Genomic DNA, 19,303 nt, shown 5'->3' with positions numbered 1-19,303 from the left:
ATGGGCGACACCTGGAGGGGGTGGAGACAAGCACAAGGACAGGTGAAACAGATCACGGTGTGACAGAAACCAAGTAGAACCTTCAGGGTCTGGTGTGGAACGAACAGGAGATGAGTCGTCTGGTTCTGTCAGCTTTGCATAGATGCACAGAGAAAAGGTCCTTAAAAACATCTCCCTCACACTTGGACATGAGCCGCAATTATCCCTGCCATGGTTTCATCCAAGATGTACCCATCATGTTGAGTATGATCGCTCTCTGTGGGCGGTGGGCCAGAGGAAGGTCAAAGTGCCCATCTTGAATTCAGATTTACCTGTGCATCTCCTACATGTGTTTTGTCAGCATTGTGGTTAAAGGAAATGCTTAAATAGAGTACGGATAGCAGTGATTACTGTCCTACCTTTCCCTACTCAGTATCGGACACACACACACACACACACACACACACACACACACACACGGAGAGAGAGACTTTTGTATCTGTCTCTTTAAAATCTATCTTCTTTTGATGAATGATGGTAAAAACAACTTGTTTTCAAAAATAATTGCATTACATCTTTTTTTCTTGACGTGTTTAGCTGATATTCAGATGTATTTAGCATTTGGTTGTTACTGTACATTATCATATTGCATCTTGCACTTGAGTAGCCGTATATAGTAGTCAGTCTTGGTCATTAGACAGGATAAAGAATCTCATAACCTTGTCCAAATCTCAATTCACTACATTGATTAATGTCAAGATCACCAGGGTTAGACATACTGAATGTTACAACATTGTTTCTGCACACTTTAAGGACATATTGTAAGGACATTTTGCCTGCTATGTTTCCTAAGCTTGAGCACAACTAGGCCTACTCATGATTTACATGCAGTACAGTAGGATACGAAACACACCATGAAAGCAGGGGAGATGTAGAGGGGATCTCAGAGGAAGCCCATTCTTCTGTTTGTACCCTATCTATACCTGTCCGCTAGTAGTCCCATCTGCCTGCCTGCTCAAATCCCCTCGGCCTGCACTAACCACAGCCAACATTCAGCTCCTCCACCACCTGCGAGGGAGAAATTAAGGGCCAATATTTGGTAATTTAATATGCTCTCTGTGATGCATGGAATTGCTCTTGCGAGGCTATTTTCGCAGAGAAACGTTTACTGCTGAGCAGGTTGCACATGCAGCTAAGAGAGAGTTAGCAGCACCCACACACTGAAAGTTGAACAGACTGGAAAATGAATGCTGGAAGTTGAGAGAGAATAATTAATGATTTGCTACATCGCCCAGCAAGGTACGGATGCTGTGTATCTGAGAGCCAATTTGTAAGACAAGAGTTTTTTTGCTTGTCTGCTTGTTGTACATGGTTCAGTTCACTTAGTGAAACGATTACCCTCTCCAGGACCCGAGCCCCTGCTCCACTTCTTCTGATTCAACCAAACACAACCAACCCCAAAGGGGCACTGTGCCTTTGTCAGGTTGAAGGATTGATTATAGATCTTAATGGCAGCCATGATGATTACTGTACGCACACACCTCAGGAGAGAGGCGTTGCCTGTGTGTTAAGAGCGTGACGTGTCTCACCACCTCCCTGTGGAGCGTGACAGGTGTGGGTTAGCGGGACTCTGTGGATCCCCAGTGGGGGCGGGGGACAGGATGTCACTGCCTCTGCTCATACACACTGCCCCCTGCTGGCACGACGATGACTGCTTTTGTCTAGAACTGGGCTTAGACAAGTAGCTTTTAAAGCTATTGGGTCTCCTGGGTGCCCCATCACGATGAGCAGAGCCCCAATCACACAGTATAAATACCTACATATCAATTTGCTCCTGCTAATAACATGGGAAACCTGTTTCCTGGAGACGTGTTGATAGTTTCATAGTGACTGCCATGAATACGAACATGGCAAGTTAATTCAAAAGTCGTACAGCAAATGTCCAATTAGAGGATCTGGCCCACCTTCCTTGTCTCCATTTTATTCTTCTACATGTGTCTTTTGATTTGCCCGTTAATATTTATTCCACCCAGGAACTTTAAATGGGATGTTCTTGATGGACCTTTGGTTTCCAAAGTAGCTTGAGACAGACTTGAAAATATGAAATGGAATAATTTCATAATGTCACTGTACTGTGTAGTGATTTGACTTATTAACATATTAAAACTTCTTCTGGATTGGTGGGTCCCCTGCAGGACAGTTGAGCCAACGTAGGCTAAAGCGATTAGCATGAGGTTGTAAGTGACAAGAACATTTTCCAGGACATAGACATATCTGATATTGGCAGAAAGCTTACATTCTTGTTAATCTAACTGCACTGTCCAATTTACAGTATATATTACAGTGAAATAATACCATGGTATTGTTTGAGGAGAGTGCACGGTTTTGAACATGAAAAGTTATTAATAAACAAATTAGGCACATTTGGGCAGTCTTGACACAGCATTTTGAACAGAAATGCAATGGTTCATTGTATCAGTCTAAAACTTTGCACATACACTGCTTCCATCTAGTGGACAAAATATAAACTTCACCTGGGTTGGACTAATACATTATGGCCTTTCTCTTGTATTTCAAAGATGGTACAATTATTTTATTAAACGGTTGTTTTTTTCTTTGTATTATCTTTTTCCAGATCTAATGTGTTATGTTCTCGTACATTCCTTTCACATGTCCACAATCTTCACAATGTTTTCCTTTAAATGGTACCAAATATATGCATATCCTTGCTTCAGGGCCTGAGCTACAGGCAGTTAGATTTGGGTATGTCATTTATGTCATTTTGAAAAAAAGGGTCCAAACATTAAGAGGTTCTGGAATATCTCACATGCAGATTGATATGTCTCACCACCATGGGACTTTCAAGTCAGTGCGTTTCTATTAGCCATTTGCCAGTGATGCATCTCCAGTCCAATCCTGGCTAGTTTGAGGGTAATGACGAGAAGCTTGTTGTTTCTGCACATCTCTCCCACACCGCTCTGGGATGTCATGCTGTTCTGAGCTCCTGATGCGGCATATTAGGCAGCACAATCGTTATTAAGCACATTTCAGGCTCAATTACCAGACAAATGCACAGCCATCTAGGCTCCACCAAATCCGAACAGATGGCTACCAGTCAGTGTCAGATCAGGTTCATGTCTCCTTTATAAAAAGGTAATAAGAAAGCTATGTTTTTCATAGGGATGACTTTTAACTATTTGAAAGTAGTTTAGATAAATCTACACTGATTAAATTTCCTGAATTATCCGAACACCTGTTTTTCAATTCACACATTGGTGTGAAAGGAAAAGATGAGATAAAACCGACATTGCCCTGGATTGAAAATGATTTTCCTATTGGCAATCAATTTCACCCAAGTACTGCGAATGAATCTAATTTGCGGCTTATAGATTTTTTACCACTAAAATGTCTGCTGCCTGTCGGTTATGCTTAAAGTTACATTAACACAACTCATCCAAGGAATATAGGACTGAAGACCTATTCAAAGTGTCCTGCTACACTCTTCGATAAAAGGTTCCAAAAGGCTTCTTTGCGGAGGGATAAGGTTCATCAAAGAATTTATTTGACCAGAATAACTATTTTTTGAAAACAACGTTTCTTTGTAAGGCAAAGGGTTCTACCTAGAACCTTTAACATTCTAAGAACCGCTTTTGGAAGAAAGGGTTCTTTCATGATTCTTTGGAAGGTGGGAAGGATACTTCGGAAAGCAAGAAGGGTTCTACATAGAAGTATAAATAATGTTTCCCAGCATGCTCTATTGCATGGAGATCTTCAGAATTGTTTGTTTTACAGTAATATAAATTTTTTTGCATGTACATTGATTGGTTGATTTGTTTTATACCACACAAGGATAAGAAATATAACATTTTCTAAACTAAATGTTATTAATTGGATTTATTGCACCTGTTACTGAGATGGCTGTTCCAGTTTAAATACTGAGACTACCTCATTCATTCATTCTCCCCTGTCCTGGTAGTCATTCTGAATGCAGGTTGGGGGTGATTAAAAATACCACTTGTTGGATATTCTAACTCCGGCTGGATTCCAAAAGGAATTATACATCACTTTGCAAACTAACAATGTGACTTGCAGGTAGTGATGGGAAAACAAGGCTTTCTGAAGGCTTCGGAGCGTTCACCAAATTGTGCCTAAAAACTGTTACTCTCTGCTATTTACTCTGAGCTTCATTATTAATTCAAAATGCACATTAGGAACATCTGCTGGTCAGCAATAAATAGCAGAGTGTGATTATCATATATATTTTTTTAATTCTCCACAGTTTTCATACTCAGTGGCGCAGTGGTAAGTCGTCGGCTTTAGTAGCCTGTAATCAGTTGGAATACCAGTTTTTTTTTACTCCCCAATTGGTAGTTCCAGTCTTGTCCCATCGCTGCAACTCCCCTATGGACTCAGGAGAGGTGAAGGTCAAGGGCCATGCATCCCTGCCAAACACGACCCTGCCAAGCCAGACTGCTTCTTGACACACTGCTCGCCCAACCCGGAAGCCAGCTGCACCAATGTGTCGGAGGAAACACCGTCAAGCTGGCGTCCGAAGTCAGCTTGCAGGCACCCTGCCCACCACAAGGAGTTGCTAGAGTACGATGGGACAAGGAAATCTCAGCCGGCCAAACCCTCCCCTAACCCAGACGACGCTGGGTCAATTGTGCACCGCTTTATGAGTCTCCCTGCCACAGCCAACTGTGACACAGCCTGGGATCGAACCCGGGTCTGTAGTGATGAATTCCTCAAACAATTGTGATGCACTGCCTTAGACCCTCGGGAGGCCCCTGGAATGATGCTTCCCCTTTTTGCCTTCAAGTTGACTATTTTTGAAAAACTTAATCTATGGCATTATTTTGGATGCTTAAGACAGAAGCTTATACTATACTAAATAACAATTATTATTTGAATAACATTTTTTATCTAAATAGTGTTCCTTGAACAGTATTCAACCTCATAACCTCACGTTCCTGAATGTTCAGTAGTTCCCTACTCTACCTTCCTAACCACCAGTCAGGAGAATCCAAATGTACAAAATTCTAGCTATATATGTAAGTATGATGTCCAGTAGAGGGCGGTGTTTGAAAACAACTTGGAATCGATAAAAGCACCAAGACCACAGCGAAATCAGTGGGATTTGAAAAGGCACGTGATCAAACAAAGCTTTGGACGTAATTAATGATGTACTTCTGATAATTTTATACACACCGGCACACTGCTTCGAAGTTAGCTGCTTAGCGATTTCGACGCGTCCCTCGGTGCTCCGGTATCAAACGTAACATCACTACTTGCAGGCCCGATGTGGCCAGCAAACCAGGAGATTCCTAACTAACACATCTGTGTTAGGGTATAAGAATGCCCTCAAAGAAAGGCCTTATAATAAACACTACGGGTCAAAAGTTTTAGAACACCTACCCATTCAAGGGTTTATCATTATTTTGACTATTTTCTACATTGTAGAATATTAGTGACATCCTCAAAACTATTAAATAACACATATGGCATCATGCAGTAACAAAATAAATGTTAAACAAAACGTTTGTTTTATATTTGAGATTCTTTAAATAGCCACCCTTTGCCTTGAGGACAGCTTTGCACACTCTTGGCATTCTCTCAACCAGCTTCATCTGGAATGCTTTTCTAACAGGAGATCCCACATATGCTGAGCACTTGTTGGCTGCTTTTCCTTCACTCTGCGGTCCGACTCATCCCGAACCATCTCAATCTGGGTTGAGGTCGGGGGCTTGTGGAGGCCAGGTCATGTGATGCAGCACTCCATCACTCTCCTTCTTGGTAAAATAGCCCTTACACAGCCTGGAAGTGTGTTAGGTCATTGTCCTGTTGAGAAACAAATGATAATCCCACTAAGCCCAAATCAGATGGGAATCCCACTAAGCCCAAATCAGAACTCTGTGAATAATTTATTTAGGCTGCAATTCCTGAGGCTGATAACTCTTGATGGTTTTTAAGACTGCACTTGAAGAAACTTTCAAAGTTTTTGAATTGTTCCATATTGACTGACCTTCATGTCTTAAAGTAATGATGGGCTGTCGGTTCTCTTTTTTTATTTGAGCTGTTCTTGCCAAATATGGACTTGGCCTTTTACCAAATAGGGTCATCTTCTGTCTACCACCCCCCCACCCCCCCTACTTTGTCACAACACAACTGATCGGCTCAAACACATTAAGAAGGAAAGAAATTCCACAAATTCACTTTTAAGAAGGCACACCTGTTTATTGAAATGCTTTCCAGGTGACTACCTCATGAAGCTGATTGAGAAAATGCCAAGAGTGTGCAAAGCTGTCATCAAGGAAAAGAGTGGCTATTTGAAGAATCTCAAATATAAAATATATTTTGATTTGTTTAACACTTTTTTGGTTACTACATGATTCCATATGTGTTATTTCATCGTTTTCATGTATTCACTATGATTCCAATATGTAGAAAATAGTAAAAATAAAGAAAAGCCCCTGAATGAGTAGGTGTTCTAACACTTTTGACAGGTAGTGTTTGTAATGCATTATCATAAATAGTTTGCTTTTAAAGGATAATATGGCTGGTGGATCCTTTCATAGAGGGTTCTAGGAAGAACCTTCCAAAGATAAAAGGGTTCTCTGTAGAAACCTTCATAGACGGTTTAAGGAAGAACCTTTAGATGATAAAATGGTTCTTGGTAGAACACCTCAGAGAGGGTTGCAGGCAGAACCATTCATAGAGAGTTCTAGGTACAAGCATACACAGGGGGTTATTTGAAGAACCCTACATAGAGGGTTCTAGATAGGGTTCTCCCCAGCACCAAAAAGAGTTCCCCCTTTCTTTCACAGACAATAATCCCATCCTATTTCTCACTACTTCACGTCATAGTCAGGGCAGTTCAATGTTGATATTACCCAGGAGGCTTTAAGGGCAATGATTGAGCCAGAGCTATGCCCATCTAATTTGTCTTGTGTCCTTGGCCTAATAGGACAGAGCAAACTCTCTCATCATACGTAGCCGGTTAGAAACATTCCTCTATTTATTTTCACACACATTCTCACTACACTGCAGACATTCTCTGTACAACTTCAGATGTTTTCCTTTCCTTTCCATTTTTTTGGTGTAGCAGTGTAGGGCAACAGTTCATTCTCAGAGGTAGTGTGTTCAGCATTTGCTCATAGGAATGCTATTTTCCCATGTAAATGCTTGAAAAGTTCAAAGGTTCGCAAAAAGTATTCTGACCATAGGAAAACGACAGGGCAGTTTAAAAACATCATCCCGCCAATTGAGGAGTATACATGTATTTTTAAAACGTTCAAATCCCAAAGAGAAATACATTTTACTTGCAGCTTCAGGCTATGACTGTCTCTCATGATTCTAAGTAGTGAGAGAGTACTGCGTTTTATTCAATGCTTGAATGAATGCTGTGGGTACATATCTGTACGCACCCTACCATTCAAATGTAAGGAAGTAATACTAAAGTGAATATTATCATGAAAATATAATATCCTTATGTCCACACACCTGTGCTAAATCCTGTTGCTTGTCACAAAAACAACTATTTTACACAGATAATTGTTATTGAATCATACCATGTAGGATATACCCCACTTAAAGGCACTTAAATCTTGTCTTGCCCATTAATTGACCCTCTGAATGGCACACATACACAATCCATGTCTCAATTGTCCCAAGGCTTAAAAATAATTATTTCACCCATCTCATCCACTTCATCTACACTGATTTAATAAGGGATCATACCTTTCATCTAAATTAATCTGGTCAGTCTATGTCATGGAAAGAGCAGGTGTTCTTAAGCCTCTTCACTTACAGAAAGGCCCTGGCCATCGACCAGCATTTGACTTGTGGAAATAGACCTACATAACCACAAAAGGCATCAAATGCAGTGTCACCACTGGAATTTCATGTTCCTATCTTAAACGGTTGTTACCTTGTTTCCTGAACATGGCTCAATTCTCAATTCCTCAGAAAACAATGCATAACAGATGTATTTTATGCCAAGGACTTCTTGAACCTTTTGAAATTAAGCTTAGTATATTAGATTAAAATAAGGCTGTATTATGATGTTGCCAGCAGTCACTGTCAGTCCTGGGTTGAAATACTATTTGAATTCCAAATACTTTATATGTTCTTGAGTAAACGTGCCTTGCTTAATCAATCAATAAAATACAAAACAAAATTGCAAACCCTGGCCATCTGGAACAACGCTCAAAGTATTTGAAAGATTTCAAATAGTAATTAAACCCAGGTCTGGTTGCAATACATATCTTTATCTGACAATGGACCTTACACACACTAGCTAAAATACAATGTTGAGTCGTACACTTACTGTACTCACCAAAAGCAGTCTTTTGTGAGTGCTACAGGAACGCAGGACACAGTTTGAACTGAAATGCAAATATACTCAGTATGGTTGGCATGATTATGTTAATACTCATCTACTCATTCCATATAACTTCCAGACTTTACTGCCAAACACCAGTGAGCTATGACTAGTCTCTGTGGTATCAGTCTTCATAATTAAATCAAAACGCCTCAGCTTTTTTGGTTGGTTTCCATCTGAAGACGAGATGACAACTACAACAATTTATTTTGAACTGTAAATTACATACGAAAGCTGATCGTGTCTTCAATTTGCCATGTTTTAGCTGCTTATCAAGTGTATCTCATGAGTGAATGTGAGTGTGTTGGAGATACTACAGTAGTCTATTTATCCACCCACCTGAGCCCATGTACCACCCACCTCAGAGCCTGAGTCACCCTGCCTCGCAGCTTCTCTCTCAGATGGCACTGAGCAGGAGATCCAGCCCAGAACAGCACAACTCAGCATAGCGCTTGTGTGTGGGTGGAATAGCCTTATGGCTCTTCTCATTCAACCAACGATGAGGGTATGACAGAGATAAAGAAAGAGAGAGTGGGGGCAGAGAGAGAGAGAGAGAGATTAAGAGGAGTAAAAGGGGAAAGAGAGAACGAATTACAGACATCAGTGGTGAAAGAAATACAGAGTACAACAGTAGAGAGGATAGATAGAGCGGAAAGAACAACAAGAAAGGGGAACAAATGACAGACATTGTTTACTCCCCCACCTGACATGGATGGAATCACAGCAAATAGTAACCCTTCCCCACCACAACTCAAGCTTGAGCTCATATGCTCGATAACTTCCTTTGGCGGGAATGCTTGCATGAACTGCCAGGTTCTGATCTGCCAAATGATATTAGGAGGCAAGCAGGCCTGCTACAGAGACAGGGCCAGGCTGTGAGATGGCAGGAACTGGCAGAGTCTGACTCTGATTCAACACAACGACAGGGGCACAGCCAGTTAAAACACCAGGAATTTCAAGGGTTAATGATGGACATTAATGGTACTGAGATTTTCTGGCTCAAAGCTGTCACAGAGTTAGATCCTTTTCCTCTTTCTAACGTAAGGCGTTTTCTCAGAGGTTACTGTTGAGAAACGACAGTCTCAGATGTTACTGTTGGAGTGGAACTGGCATAGTCTCATGATTTGTGAAGACTTAACAATATTTAATGCTAATCTACAAGCTTCTTTGATCTTTGTGGTTTAGAGTGCAGCGAGGTATGGTCACACTTTGGCTTCAATTGTTGGCTGTGTTGGCTTCAATTGTCATGCTTGAGTAAATGTAAAGATACATTAATAGTAAATTACTCCAATAAAAGTTAAAATCATGCAAAAAAAAAAAATGCAAAAAAAATACTACTTGATCAAAAATATGGTTTTAGTACGGTCGTGGGAAAAAAAGTGCTCAGTTGTCATACTTGAGTAAAAGTCAAATGTAAATGCTATCCATCAAATATCATTTATTAAGCAAACCAGAAGGCACAATTTTATTTTTTATTTACAAACAGCCAGCGGCACACTCCAACACTCAAACATCATTTAGAAATGCAGTATTTGTGTTTAGTGAGTCTGCCAGATAAGAGGGAGGACAAAGCGTCATATTGATACAGTAGATGCATGAATTTTAACATATTGCTGTCCTGCCTGAGCATTCTAAATGTAGCCAGACTTGGGTGTCAGAGAAATTGTATGGGAGTAAAAAGTAGGTATTTTCTTTAGGAATGTAGTGAAAAAGTAAAAGTTAAAAATACCCCCAAAAATGACTTAAGTGGTACTTTTCACAGGCAGTGGAGAAAGTATTTATACTTATTTCCTTCACGCCACTGCTTCATGTCAGGTTCTCTCCCATTGGTGAAAATGAAAGAGCCTACTGAGCCTGACTAAATACCCTTCCAATGAGAAGAGCTATAGTTTCCTACACTATACCCTAACTAACCACACTAGTACTACACCTAAGCAGGGTCGAGTTCAGGATACTTTCGGGTGACTATCATGCTCCGCTCACTCCCTCGTCTGTCCAAGCATGCCTCCCTCTAATTAGTTTCCACCTCCCTTTGCCACTTCAGCCTAGATCCTCTAGCCACCAAACAGTCCTCTGCCTTCCTCTCCACCCTCTCCCGTTCATATGATTAATCCTATCTGGCTGGAAGTCAGGCTTTGGAAGTTAGCTAAAGCACCATCTTAGACTTAGACTGCTGTACTCCCCCAACTTGTATTGTCGCTGTTCTTTTCCAATTGCCCGACTCAAAGAGATGACAAATCTTTGCAGCTTACTGTACCTCTCAATAATGTTTCTCTGATCCCATCAGGAAATCTTTGTTTATAATGCTGATGTAAATGTTTCTGTCTTAAGAGAGCGGCGCTTCCTGAGCTGCTGAGGAGAAACCATGCTGTTTCTCTGTGATCGGGGAGTGGTGTGTGTGTTAAATGTGATTAGTGAGACATTAATGCATTCTTGCTCAGCCAGGCAGTCACATATTTTCGTCGAGCAAATCTAAGACAAGGTGATTTATGGACATTTTGACCATATCACCTACCAACATCCACTATAACATTAAAGTAAAAGTGTGAGTCTGAAGTGAATAGTGGTCTACATGTACAGTCTTCAGTGGAAAGTGTATGTGTATGTGTGCAAGAGCGAGGGTGTTTGTGACAGAACCAGGACCAGAAGTCCTCACAAGTATAGTAAAACAAGGAACATTCGGACAAGTGGGGACATTTTGTCAGTCCCCACAAGGACAACGGCTTTTTTAAAGCTTAGGGGTTAGGTTTAGGGTTACAATTAGGGTTAGGTTTGGATGGAGAGAAAAAGACAGGGTGGGAGAGAGGTGTCCTAATATGCAGACTCAGAGGGTCAGTGCATTGTTTGTTTTATCAGTGCCCCACTGGCGCTGTAGGACGGGCTTTGAGTGACGGCGAGTGGCCACAGCTTTTAATGGAGGGACCTGATGATGAATGTTCAGAGGCAATCTAGGACACTGCAGCGGAAACAACATCAATTCAGCAGCCCTATAAGAGCAACTGGGAGGTGTTGTTTTGTGTGCTTGAGAGAGTGTGAATGTGCGTGCGTGTGAGTATAGTACTTACAGTATTTTGTAGACTATGTGGTTAATGATCATGTGATTTGGTGTGTATTTTTTGTTTTTGCATTTGTGTGTGTGTGTGTGGGGGGAGGGGTGCACGTGTGTTTGTGTACTGGGGAGGGTTAAAGTATTACAGATGTCTCTTGGCTGTGGGAAGTGGCTCAGCAATCCTTCCCATTGGTCATTCCCATGAACCCTTGACTCTCTGAGGGGCACCCTGGGAGGTGACGCTAGGGACTGCACATATCAGCGCTGCCTTGGCCAAACTGGCAGTCAGTTATCAACAGGTTCCATTGGATGAGAGCCCTGCCAGGCCTGCTCTGTGGAGAAAGCGATTAGTGTGTGTGTCTCTGCGTGTGTGTCTCTAAGTGTGTGTGTTTGATGCATGTGTGTCTGTGTGTGTGTTTGTGTGTGTGAAGGGGGAGCTAAGCCCCAGAGACTAGCCAGAGAAATGACACACAGGGATAAGGACAACGAATCCCATGCACTTCATGGTTTTTACTTACTCCCTTCAGCATTAGCAAAGCGCTAGGAAGGAAACCACAAGAATAATCATGTTGTGTCTGCCTTAACTGTGTTAAAATGTTTTTACTAGCTTCAAGAGGAAGCTAAACCTCTCTTTCCCTAAATATCATAGACATAAAGGATGACTTTCACAGAATGTTTGGCCTTCTCGTCTCGAGTGTGACTGGGGGTGTTGTCCAGCTCCAGTTAGCTGGATGTCTCAGTAAAATAATATAGTCTGTGAAATGTTCCAATGATTTATTTGATTAAATTAAAACGGGAACTGACCTGTTTGCTGTGACAATGTTTGTTGAGTTAGGACAGCCAGACTGTCTGAGTTGGTGTCCTGCTGGATGTGTGGAAAGGTATGGAAGCATACACAAACACTCTGCTTGTCTGTAGCCAATGCTGTCAGGGATCTTTCAGTATTGACTTATGCAAACACCAGCAGCATGGACATTTATTCACATCAACTGGCATTACATTTTTGTGATTATTATGTTTAGTTGATTATAGGATAAAAATGAGCAAAAATTGTATACTTCGCAATCTTTGCTTCAGTTGTAATTGTTAATGCTACCACTTTTTATTTTACAATTGAAACACCACAATATTGTTCAGATGACACGTTCAAAAAAGGGCATTCTCATCCCTTCAGTGTTCTGATTGGCCAGCTACACTCTCCCACCACCCTACAGGCCGAATTATTAGAGGATGGTAAGCCAAACAAGTAACACAGACCTCTCAAAAAAAAGATTTCAAGGAATCACATTCTTCAATGCAGTAAGCAAATTATTCCAGTCTCACGCTTTATAACATCTTTCCTTGACAAAGTAGATTCTGTGAAGGTGTCGTCCTAAGAGTTGTGGGGATAGGGAATTAATGGTTGTCTCTCATTTGGCATGTTGTTCCAAGGTTCACAACCAAGCAGCCACATCAAGGCACTGATGTTCTCTCCACTGTCCAAGGGACACAGGTGGTCTCAGCAACAAGCCACCTTCTCACATTCTTAACAAGGCTCCAATTAAAAATCATTAAGATATAAAAGACAAAGGAAGCTCACAAGGACCTTCACTCATCTGCTAAATTGCCCTAATCTGAAACAAAAGGCTGATTGCTGTGATGCAGTAACATAACACACAATTATGGATTTGGTCAACTTTCCCGCGAATACCTAATATTGTCCCATGTGCCCCAAATAATGAAGTCCATCACACTTTCTCCATTTCAAAAGTCGCGCACTCCAAATTACAGGGCTCCTTTAGCTATATTAAAGTGTCATTATTTTATTTTTTTGTAGAAAAAGGCCTTGATGAATTTTATTCACAATTTCAAAGGGATCGAGCAAGGCTCAATATAATTACCTCCGAGAGACAGATCCACACACCCTGCAGTTCCAGTTACATCGACCACGGCTTGAGGCCACATGGCTGCTCATTTCAATATGCGTCAATGTGATTGTAGTTCAGCAAAAATGTCTTATTTGTGTTGTGAACCTCTCTATTCCAGTAGCAAGTGGAATACATACGGACAAAGACCATCACTATCTATTCAGCAACAGGCAGTGGCACATTGTTTTACACTGAGGGTTGAGGCAGCACCTGACATTGTATGTTACAGTTGACTTTAGTTGACACAGAGATTCTAAACATGTAGTGGTGGATCGTTTTGGTTTTGAACCACAGGAATGAAACAACCAAGCCACATGACGCCTGATCAGAACATCCCCTTCAGGTATTCTGTTGATCTTTTTTTCCCCCCCAGAATATTATTAAACACCTTTGTGGATGTATATAAGATACTTGACCGTAGGCTCTCTAATCTCCCAATAAAAGACACGTTCTCTGCACGTGTTTGTGGACACGGCCAAGACAAGTCCAGTTCAGAAGCTAGTAAGGAAAAAGAGATCAGAGGGCATATCCTTGTGAAAACCTTTGCACGTGTAAATTGGCGGGTCGGCAGCAAGGCTGGAATAGAAGTCTATTAAAGACTAAGGAGAGACCATGGACCTCAGTGTCACCACCAGTCCCACAAGGCCGCCAGTGAAATATTATGACTCTGGGGGAAATGAATTGTGGCTACAGAGGATTCTTCTTGCTACACAAGACAACACACAGTGTCAAGGAATAACGGTTGCCCCTAGGCACTGGCTGAAGCCAAGTAAACACTGGGCATGGTTCTCGAAAGGGAATATATTCTAACGTGTCTTTGAAGCCTCACCTAGGTTTTTTTTAAAATTCCCATTCAAAGCGGGAAATAAATACTTTTTGATAGTTCCAAAGTCGCAGGCGGAACGACTGGAATTAAAGCTGACCAGAAAACCGCTCAGAAAATGAATGAAGCCCAAAGAAGCTTGGAGACCTCACAACAGTAGATATATCAGGTATAGCTTATGATATTGAGAGAAAAAAAACAGACAACTAAAATGTAAGTGAAAAGCACATCTCCCAAATATCTTTACAATTACAGTATCTCCCAAATACTGTTTTGTCGATTACAACAGCATACTGTACATTTGCAAAGTTGTACCTAACCAGACACTTTTCAGACACTGTGCCTCCTATTTATCCAATGCTTTTAACCATGGCTGGACAACCCTGTCTAAAAGTAGCCTCTATCCTAACCATGCTGTTGATAAGAGGATAACAGGGCTCTTTGAGATGGAGAGCAAGGTCCCCAGGTAGCCGAGTGGACCTCTGAAGAGAACCTACTTTACACTGACCACCTAATGTACCGCTATATAACATTATCTGTCATGAATGAACAAAGTGTTTGAGAGTAAAAAATGCTATGTTGGCTAGCACCTTCTGTTTTTTGTTAGTGTGATAGCAAAGAGTTGGACTTTGACAGTTTACATTCATTCAGGTCAGGGTGCTAGAGTAGTTAAACAGCAGTTGGGGCTGTTGTGACATGACTGCCACCAGTAGCACCATTTTTCTCACCCACACAGCTTTGAGGCCACCAATAGAAGGAAAGTAAAGATGCCACTGTATCACCTTTGACTCAAACTAGTGCTCATTCAATATGGTCCTCACCAAATCATTCAAATCAAATGCAGAAATATTATTAATTTATTATGTCTATTCATTATTTGGTATTCATATACAGTTCTGCTTTCATGTTGTTGCTACATATACACAATAATTATGGACATGACTGTATATACAGTGCCTTCAGAAAGTATTCACACCACATTACTTTCTGCATTTTGTTGTGTTACAGCCTGAATTTAAATGGATTACATTGAGATTGTTTTTGTCACTGGCCTACAATCAATACCCCATAATTTCAAAGTTGAATTATGTTTTTTGAAATTTGTATAAATTATTTCAAAATAAAAAATGTCAAAGTTTTCAACCCCTTTGTTATGGCAAGCCTAAATATGTTCAGGAGTAGAGATTGTTTAACAAGACAAATTAAGTTGATTGGACTCACTCTGTGAGCAATAATAGTGTTTAACATGATCGTTGAATGACTACCTCATCTCTGTAACCCACACATACAATTATTTTAAAGGTCCCTCAGTCAAGCAGTGAATTTCAAACACAGATTCAACCACAAATACCAGGGAGGTGTTCCAATACCTCACAAAGAAGGGCACCTATTGGTAGATGGGTAAAAAAAAAAAAAAACGACATTGAATATCCCTTTGAGCATGGTGAAGTTATTAATTACACTTTGGATGATGTATCAATTCACCCAGTCACTACCAAGATACAGGTGTCCTTCCTAACTCAGTTGCTGGAGAGGAAGGAAACCGCTCAGGGATTTCACCATGAGGCCAATTGTGACTTTAAAACAGTTACAGAGTGTAATGGCTGTGATAGGAGAAAACTGAGGTTGGATCAACAACACTGTATGTAGTTACTCCACAATTCTAACCAAATTGACAAAGTGAAAAGAAGAAAGACTGTACAGAATACAAATATTCCGAAACATACATGCTGTTTGCCACAAGGTTATAAAGTAAAACTGCAAAGAATGTGGAAAAGCAATTCATTTTTTGTCTTGAACACAAACTGTTATGTTTGGGGAAAATACTATGCATAACTGAGTAGAACTCTTCACATTTGCAGGCATAGTGGTTGATGCATCATGTTATGGGTATGCTTGTAATCGTTAAGGACTGGGGAGTTTTTCAGGATAAAAAATAAATGGAATGGAGCTAAGCACAGGAAAAATCCTAGATGAGACCCTGGTGCAATGTGCTTTCCAACAGACACTGGGAGGTGAATTAACCTTTTAAGCAGGACAAGAACTTAAAACACAAGGACAAATCTATCTTGCTTTTTAAGAAGACAGTGAATGATCCTCAGTTGCAGAGTTACAGGTTAACTTACATATATTTGAAAATCTATGGCATGACCTGAAAATGGTTGTCTAGCTATGATCAACAACCAATTTAATAGATCTTGAAGAACTTTGAAAAGAATAATGGTTGCATAATCCAGGTGTGGAAAGCTCTTAGAGACTTACCCAGAAGGATTCACAGCTGTAATCACTGCCAAAGGTAATTTTTACAAATAATTGATTTAGGGATGTGAATACTTATGTAAATTAGATATTTATGTATTTAATTTTCAATACATTTGCAAAAATTTGTGAAAACATGTTTTCTCTTCATCAATATCAATATTGTGTGTTGGAGAAAAACATATTTAATCAATATAAAATTCAGGCTGTAACAAAATGTGGAGGATAGTCCAGTCAAGGGGTATGAATACTTTCTGAAGGCATATATATGTGTGTATGTGTGTGTCTGCACAAAGATATGTGGACACCACAAACGGTCTTTTAACCAATTCTGCTGTTATGTGTTTTTTTTTTTGCGATATTTGTAAATTATTTTGTACATAATGTTTCTGCAAACGTATCTTACGGCAGAAAAGAGCTTCTGGATATCAGGACAGCGATCACTCACCTCGGATTAGAAGAAGATTTCTTCAACAACAACAACAGCAGCAGCAGCAAGCAGGACTCACACGATATTCTCCAAAAACCCCACAGGGCAGATATCCCAATTATTCACAAAAGGAAGCGACACAGAGGACGAAGAGCCGGATGCCTCGTCCGGACCCGCAGAAGACAACTAGGAAAGCTGCCGTTACCGTCAATATTACTCGCCAATGTGCAATCATTGGATAATAAACTAGATGAGGTAAGATCACGAATATCCTACCAACGGGACATAAAAAACTGTAATATCCTATGTTTCACGGAATCGTGGCTGAATGACAACATGAATATTCAGCTAGCGGGATACACGCTGCACCGGCAGGATAGAACAGCACACTCTGGTAAGACGAGGGGGGGCGGACTGTGCATATTTGTAAACAACAGCTGGTGCACGAAGTCTCTAGATTTTGCTTGCCTGAAATAGAGTATATTGTGATAAACTGTAGGCCACACTACTTGCCTAGAGAGTTCTCTGCTATACTTTTCGTGGCTGTTTTATTTACCACCACAGACAGATGCTGGCACTAAGACCGCACTCAGTCAGCTCCATAAGGAAATAAGCAAACAGGAAACCACTCACCCAGAGGCGGCGCTCCTAGTGACCGGATACTTTAATGCAGGGAAACTTAAATCAGTTCTACCAAATCTCTATCAACATGTTAGATGTTTAACCAGAGGGAAAAACAATTATAGATCACCTGTACGCCACACACAGAGACGCATACAAAGCTCTCCTTCGCCCTCCATAGGTAGCAACACATCTGCCACTCTGATCCTCAACACTGGAGCTCCCCAGGGGTGTGTGCTCATTCCCCTCCTGTACTACCTGTTCACCCACGACTGCATGGCCAGGCACAACTCCAACACCATCATTAAGTTTTCTAATGACACAACAGTTGTAGAGCTGATCACCGACAGCGACGAGACATCCTATAGGGAGGAGATCAGAGACTTGGCCGGCTGGTGCCAGAATAACAACCTATCCTTCAATGTAACCAAGACTAAGGAGATGATTGTGGACTGCAAGAAAAGGAGCACCGAGCACATCCCCGTTCTCATTGACGGGGCTGTAGTGGAGCAGGTTGAGAGCTTCAAATTCCTTGGTGTCCACATCAACAACAAACTATATTGGTCCAAACACACCAAGACAGTTGTGAAGAGGGCACGACAAAGCCCATTCCCCCTCAGGAAACTAAAAAGATTTGGCATGGGTCCTGAGATCCTCAAAAGGTTCTACAGCTGCAACATCGAGAGCATCCTGACCGGTGGCATCACTGCCTGGTACGGCAATTGCTCGGCCTCCGACCGCAAGGCACTTCAGAGGGTAGTGCATACGGCCCAGTACATCACTGGGGCAAAGCTGCCTGCCATCCAGGAACTCTACACCAGGCGGTGTCCGAGGAAGGCCCTAAAAATTGTCAAAGACCCCAGCCACCCCAGTCATAGACTGTTCTCTCTACTACCACATGGCAAGCGGTACCGGAGTGCCAAGTCTAGGACAACAAGGCTTCTCAACAGTTTTTACCCCCAAGCAATAAGACTCCTGAACAGGTTATTCAGGACTATTTGCATTGTGTGCCCCTCCCAACCCCTCTTTTACGCTGCTGCTACTCTCTGTTTATCTTATATGCTTAGTCACTTTAACTATACATTCATGTACATAATACCTAAATTGGCCCGACGAACCAGAGCTCCCGCACATTGGCTAACCGGGCTATCTGTATTGTGTCCCACCACCCGCATCCCCTCTTTTTACGCTTCTGCTACTCTCTGTTCATCATATATACACAGTCACTTTAACGATACCTACATGTACATACTACCTCAATAAGCCCGACTATCAGGTGTCTGTATATAGCCTTGCTACTCTTTTTTCAAATGTCTTTCTACTGTTGTTTTATTTCAATACTTATCTACACACACACACACACACACACACACCTTTTTTTGGCACAATTGGTTAGAGCCTGTAAGTAAGCATTTCACTGTAAGGTTTACACCTGTTGTATTCGGCGCACTTGACAAATAAACGTTGATTTGATTTGATTCAAATGACTGGATTCGGCTATTTCAGCCACACCCGTTGCGACAAGTGTATACATTTGAGCACACAACATTGCAATCTCCATAGACAAACATTAGAATGGCCTTACTTAAGAGCTCAGTGACTTTCAATGTTGCACCGTCATAGGATGCCACTTTTCCAACAAGTCAGTTTCTCAAATTTCTGCCCTGCTAGCCCTCCCACGGTAACCTGCAAGTGCTTTTATTGTGAAATGGAAACGTCTAGGAGCAACAACGGCTCAGCCGCAAAGTGGTAGGCCATACAAGCTCACAGAACGGAACCGGAGAGTGCTGACACACGTAGTGCATATAAATCATCTGTTCTCAATTGCAACACTCACTGCTACTCAGTTCCAAAC

The 19,303-nt window shown here is 41.3% G+C and overlaps 1 long non-coding RNA gene across 1 annotated transcript in view; it reads right to left on the bottom strand.

The window, feature by feature from the left end:
- The window catches only part of LOC149979601 (uncharacterized), a 47,434-nt gene extending 30,091 nt beyond the window's left edge, over positions 1 to 17,343 (bottom strand). The window contains exon 1 of the long non-coding RNA XR_016484304.1: positions 16,846 to 17,343. This is a non-coding gene — a long non-coding RNA (uncharacterized LOC149979601). The remainder of the gene's footprint in view (positions 1 to 16,845) is intronic.
- Between the last annotated feature and the right edge of the window lie 1,960 nt (positions 17,344 to 19,303).

Source organism: Oncorhynchus mykiss, chromosome 11, assembly GCF_057628025.1.
Source record: "Oncorhynchus mykiss isolate SJ-2025 chromosome 11, ASM5762802v1, whole genome shotgun sequence".
Taxonomy (NCBI): domain Eukaryota; kingdom Metazoa; phylum Chordata; class Actinopteri; order Salmoniformes; family Salmonidae; genus Oncorhynchus; species Oncorhynchus mykiss.
The sequence above is the reverse complement of the archived record's forward strand: the minus strand, read 5'-3'. Positions and strand labels throughout refer to the sequence as shown.